The sequence below is a fragment of the Cebus imitator genome, unplaced genomic scaffold (assembly GCF_001604975.1).
Source record: "Cebus imitator isolate Cc_AM_T3 unplaced genomic scaffold, Cebus_imitator-1.0 Scaffold36, whole genome shotgun sequence".
NCBI classification, from domain to species: Eukaryota; Metazoa; Chordata; class Mammalia; order Primates; family Cebidae; genus Cebus; species Cebus imitator.
In genome coordinates, this window is record NW_016107351.1 from 7,435,813 (window position 1) to 7,442,338 (window position 6,526).

Consider the following 6,526-nt stretch of genomic DNA (forward strand, 5'->3'; position numbering starts at 1 on the left):
AATTTGACATTTTGAAGCATATTTATCCACCCCTTCATTTTTGAATTAATTTATTCCATAAAGAATGTTAAACCTTTACTAGGTGCCAGAAATACAACAGAAAAATAAAATATCTCTTCTTTTATAGGCTGTATATTCTAATATGGAAAATGAACAATGAGAAAAAGAACACATGGGCACAAATACGGTTATGGGTGAGAGCAAAGAATAAACACAATGTAGCTGTTAAGAGTACAAAGGAGAGTCACACGGTGGTTATTACTTCAGATTTGCAGGGTGATATTTGAGCAAAGCCCTGAATGGCAGAGAAGAGTAAGCCATGAGAAGACTGAGAAGAGGACCTTAACATTTCTATGAAAAACATGCTTTACTTGCTCTTGGAATAGCAAGAAGCAAGAAAGCCTGTGTGGCTGAAGAATAGTGAATGTAGAAAAAAGACTTGCTAGGTGGTTATAGAACAGATCATGTAAGAATTGTAGGATACATAATGTTTTCTGCTTTTTATTGTGACTGAAATGGTAAGCTTCTGGGCCATTGAAGAACAAAGGAAGACAGCCACATTGCATTTTTAAGGATAACATCATACATAATATTTAAAACCAATCATAGCAGAAGGAAGGCAAGCAAGGAAACCAACCTACATTTGTCTAGCTGAGAAACAATGCTGACAAGGTAGGAATGAGATATTAGAAGACTGGATAGCTACAGCTAGAGTCATCTCATGCAATGCACCATGTAAAATAAGTGTTTTGAAGAACTGTTAAAAATTCACTTTACAAATTGCCTTTATTTTTTTACATAGTTATTATAACCATAGCATAATCAGTAAATATTTCTTTTTTTTTTTCTTTGCTCCTGTCAAGGTACTAAAATACCAACTAAATTAAGATATGAATATGACAGTGTTTTACTTTTGCTATGGATAGAACAAAACATTCTATTTTTTGTTATTTTGGAGTAGAGAAAAGGTGATGATAGTTACTAAGTATAAGCATTTTTCATACACATTTATTTATATTGCATATTAAAACAATTATTTTTTAAAGGTCTGACTACTTCCAAAGGTAAGTGGAATATACATTTTATCTAACAGATTTTTTCTTTGTTATTCTATAGTTAACCAACATTTGTTCCCCATGTTTTCAAATGACTTAAAGAAAAATCCCTAAAACAGTCAAGTTAGTAATTTTTTTATATACTCATTATTCGGGTTGTGTGGAATTTAAAACAATTATTTTGAAGTAATATTACATTACTTACCTAGGTAGTACCTGCATGAAATATAAACTGCATAAATTTTACAAAGCAACTTATAATCATCTTATCAGTTACATGGTACAATTTCCCTAAAGACAAGTATCTTGAACTAAACTGAACTGTTTGACAACAAGTTATATGTCTATAATTTCTATTTAGCATGATAACATCAGATTCCCATGTCCCTACATGAAAGTGTTAACAAGTCACTTTAACTGCCTCTTTAAACTGAAAATCGATCTTTATTCCAATCTTTCAATCCCTTATATAGTTATTACAACCAGAACTATGATAGCTGCAAAGAAAATCTATTCATTATGTCCTCTGTTACTAAGAATAAACTTTTGATCACTGCTCTATGGGTGCATGTACCTACATAATGTCATACTTTGTAGCTTGCTGAGACAATTGTAATGCGGAGCACACTGAAGAAGCTGTCTCAGTTCCTGATCTATAATACATATGGCTTCTCCCTTGTTACTTTTTCATAAAAGTAAATTGAATTTGTCTGACATTATTTGCTATCCACAAAACTACTACCTTAGGCTTTTTTTTAGACATTTGCAATTTGATCAGGCCACAATTAATTCTAATAACCTTCTCATCAAGAAACAGAGTTACATGAAATAGCATTTCCACTGCTATTTCTGTTCAATTCTACAATTTTTTTTTGAATTTTCGGGGTATTATTTTGCCCTCCTAATACTTTCAGGGACTTATCTTGTCTTCTTTGGCATATCTCCATGAGTAATAGCTCCATACTTGCATTTGTGAAATGCATAAGTAACAAAATGGTATATGCCAAACTTGCCTGGGTTAAAACCAAAGAAAGCTAATTTAAACAGCACCTTTATTATTTTATTTTCAATTTAAAATAGCTGTTTTTAATTTAATAATTAATGCATGTTCTTTGTGTCTAACCTATGAACATTTAGACAATACAGGTATTCACAAAAATTTAAAGATGTCCATAGTATTATCACTCTCCAATAACTAGATAAGTGTTGTGTAGTGGCACTGAATCCTTTTTCCATACTTGATTGTATATTGTCTATTTAAATTTACCTGTCGTATTGTTGGGAAAATATACTCAATATATTAGAGCCCACTTATCTTACTTATCTTTAGTTGAAAAAAATGTTAGACTACCGACAGTTTAGTGTTTTCTGATCTTTCAGTTTATTTATACATTCATCCAAAAATTTATTTTAGCCTTCATTGACTGTATTTGATGTGGTTATCATCACAGTACTAAGATTATGTGAAGATTACAAAAGAGCCAAATTAGATCATGTCTGCATCCACTTGCACCACATAACCCATTGGTTTAAGTCAAACAGAGGTTACAGTAAGAAGGTAGAGCTATTTTGTAGAAAATGTTTAGTTTTTCTCTTGCCTCACCACTCCCTCATTTTCTTTGTGAATATTATGTTCTCAGTTATGCTTTCTCTTGGTTTTCTTTTTAAAGATTTTTAGTTGCCTATTTAATTCCTTTTATTTTTACATTTTTTACTGGTAAAACTACTTAATGCTATGAGTTTTCCTTTAAAAAACTTTTTTATCTGTGCCTATAGATTCTGATTAGTTGTCTTTCGTTGAAATTTATTTGTAGAATTTCTGAAATTTTATTTTGTTATTCCCAAAATATTGTTTAGAAGCATTTAAATAAATGTCCAGGTGTTAGAACCTGTCATTTTATTTTTATATTAATTTCTTTTTAATATTGAGTCTTCTTTATTATTTCTATATTTTGGAATTCAAAGGAGCATTTTTTCGTAACTAAATTTTGGACATTGCTCATGAATATTTCATTAAAGAGATGTGTATTTTCTGTTGTTTCATTAAGAGTTAGATATAAATCAATGAAATTTTTTTTCCCTTGCTGGACACTTCAGGTATTTCAGTTTCCCTGAAAATCCATGTAAAACTTATTTTCCATATCCAAGCTGTCTTTCTAAAGCACAGATCTGAGCATTCCACATATCTCTCTTCTGTTGGAATATGGGATATGAACTGTGTTTATCCTTGGCTGTACTAAGCATTCAAATCTTTGTTGAATGTATGAGTGTCACTACCCTGACATGTACCTGCTTCTCACTGTCTGAAGGTTAACTTCTAAATTTTCTCTGTTCACTAAAAATGGATCAATCATTCTAGTCTTGTTTCTCACCACTTTCTAGTCTTCTTTCTTGCCACTTTGAAACAGGCACGCTGTATTCTATCCTCAGATATAGTCTAAGCAAATAGTACTCTCAGAGTCCTTAGGCTTTGGGTGATGATCTTCCCTTCTTCCTCCGACCAGTGGGATATTATTCCATCTTTAAGGCAGGCCCAAGTTTAATACTCATATTACATTATTGCCTCATCTCAGGTCTCCCTTAGCACTTTGTACTCTAAATGCTGCCCTTTTATCTCTTTTTAATGTGCTATTTGAAAGTGTTTTCCTCATTACACTGTGACTTCCTTGAAGCCAAAGACCATATCACATCTATTATTTTTCACTCCCAGCACTCATTACCATAGATGACTTAAAATTTAAACTCAGTCACGTCACTCATCAGCCTGTCCCTCTGAATAAATCTTTCTAGAAGAATATCACTTGGTTTTTAATATGAAAATTTCATAAAACATATGCAGCTCTCAATACAATGATTTTTAGACTGTTATTTACAGGAGAAAACTTACATTTATTTCCAAAAAACATCTTGGAAACCATAACAAAAGGGTGACATCTAAGAGAGGTGATAGGAATTCGAAAAAACTTTAAAAACCTTATTGATCAATGATTAGAAAATGATATTTTAAGCATTTCACAACCTAGCATAATCTCTTGTTACATATATGTTAAGTACAATTTTGGTTATATTTTAAGAAATTGTTTGAAGGTTTTGAGTTGACATGATATGCACTGTAATTTTTTCATGTAAAAATTGGAAAATAAGCTCTCAGAGCTTATTTTTATTCAATATATCTCATAAATCAACAGATCTGATATTGATATGAAATGCAACAACCATCTGCTTTTTTAAAATGAATTATTAATTGGGAACAACCTGTACTTACTACTAAGTTATTTCTGATTTTCTCAGATTCATATTCAATTGCATTTACTTCCAGAGCCTGAGTAGAACATATGTCCTATGTGTGTGTGAAAAAATAAGAGGCTTTACTGTTGCCAAAGATATCTTGAGATCTACTATCTTAATGAAAAGAAAACAACACATTTAAAATCAGCAACTCAAGCTGCATTCGTTTGGTTCAAACTGACTTTTTTCCCTGATCCTACTTTTACTGTGATAATTATATAAAACGACATTCACCATTTAGACTCAATTTACAGAAATGCTACAAGCAGATGTGCTTGAATTTGTATTAATTTATTTTCAAGATGTTCAGAACTCTAATTACATTAGGCATTCCTTGTGTTTAAAACTCAATTTTCCTGAATGTATAGAGGCGAGCCATTATTCATTAGAGGTAAAAATACCAGCTATGTCAATAGCACAAGGTATTTAAATAGAACTGAATGTGACCTGCTTCACATCCATCATGCCCCAGGGCACACTTTCTTCATCAAATAATTTCATTCACTCAGCACATGTTATAAAGAGTATCTTACTATGTATAAATTATTGGGAAGTAGAAGAAGGTGATGTTACACTGCTTTAAACTCCTGGTTACCCTGTGACCATTCATTGCAAGGGTCACAATGAAACAGTCATTACTTTTTGTTGCTCATACTATTCCTAATTTATTACCTGTATATTTCAAGAAGCCAAACTTACATAAAGCAAATTGAGAAGTTTATTAAATACATTTCTAGTATTTATGAATGGTTTAAATATAAATTGGAAGGCCATCTCCCTTAGCATCAATATTTTGGCTGAATATAATAAATACTATCAAAGAAGTTAAGATATTCTCTTTAAATATATTTAAAATGAATATATATGTATTTAATGTATCTATCTACATATGTATAGATATACCCATACCTATATACACATATGCATATATATTTATATATGTTTTCCCAGGGATAAATATTTCATCAGAGATTGTTCTTCTGTTAAATTTAAGGTGTAACTGAAATCTGATATGGTCCCTTTGTTTTAGGTAAATAGGTCAGCATTTTGTAAACTGATTCTGTGGTTGGAGATGAAAGATAAAACAGCCACAATTTTTGAAGTCAGACTAATCAAAAATGTGTCCTAATTTTTACGGGCCTCAGAAATGTAAATAGATCTCATATAAAATTGTGAAACCACATCTTGACTTGTTGAGTTGTTTTGAAAATAAGCCCTAATATATATAATTTAAGGGTCAATGTCTGTGATGATTTTTAATCTCCAGGAAAAGATTATACATCATTTCCCTTTAACAATAACCCCTTCACCCAACTCCAAAGGAGAAAGCTACTCTAATGCATTATCTTGGGTAAATTCCTGGGATTGGAATAAGTCATACAGTAGCTGTACACTTAACAGTTTTAAAAAATGCTAAAATGTTTTCCAAAGTTACTGTACCATTTTACAATCATGCCAGCAATGCATGAGGATTCCAGGGTCTCCTTATCTTCACTGACACTTGCTATTGTCTGTTTTAATTTTAGCCATTATAGCATGTATGCAGTGGTATTACATTGAGAATTTGATTCACAGTTCTTTAATAACCAATGATGTTGGACACATATTAATATGATAACTGGAAATTTGATATCTTCTGTAAATAAACACTCAAGTTTGCCATCAATTTTTAAATGAATTGTCATTTTATTACTGAGTCATAAAAGTTCTTTACACTCTTGGATACACGTCCCTTATCAGAAAAATAATTTCCAAATATTTTTCCTATTCTGCATGTTTTCTTACCATTCCTTGATATCATTTGCACCATGAAAGTTATAATTTCGATGTAGTTCAATTTATTTTGTTTTTTCTTCACCACTTAACTTTTGTGTCATATCTAAGAAACGACTGCCTAACCCATAGAGGAAAATATGTTCCTATTTTTTTCCAGGAATTTTATAACTTCAGCTCTTACATTTAATTACTTGAACCGTATTGAGCTAAATTTTTATAAACAAGGTAAGAGTCCAACTTCATTCTTTTGCATGTGGATAACCAGCTGTTCTACCACCACTTGTTGAAATGACCATTGTTTTTCCGCATTGGATGTTCTTGGAACCCTTGTAAAAAAATCAATTAACCATGAATGTCTAAGGGTCTATTTTTGGACTTTCTAATCAATTCTATTGATCTATATGTTT

General features: G+C 31.3%; 1 protein-coding gene across 1 annotated transcript in view; it reads right to left on the reverse strand.

Annotated features, from left to right (window-relative positions):
- Positions 1-6,526, reverse strand: part of KHDRBS2 (KH RNA binding domain containing, signal transduction associated 2) — a 621,992-nt gene that overhangs the window by 523,171 nt on the left and 92,295 nt on the right. The window lies entirely within an intron of this gene.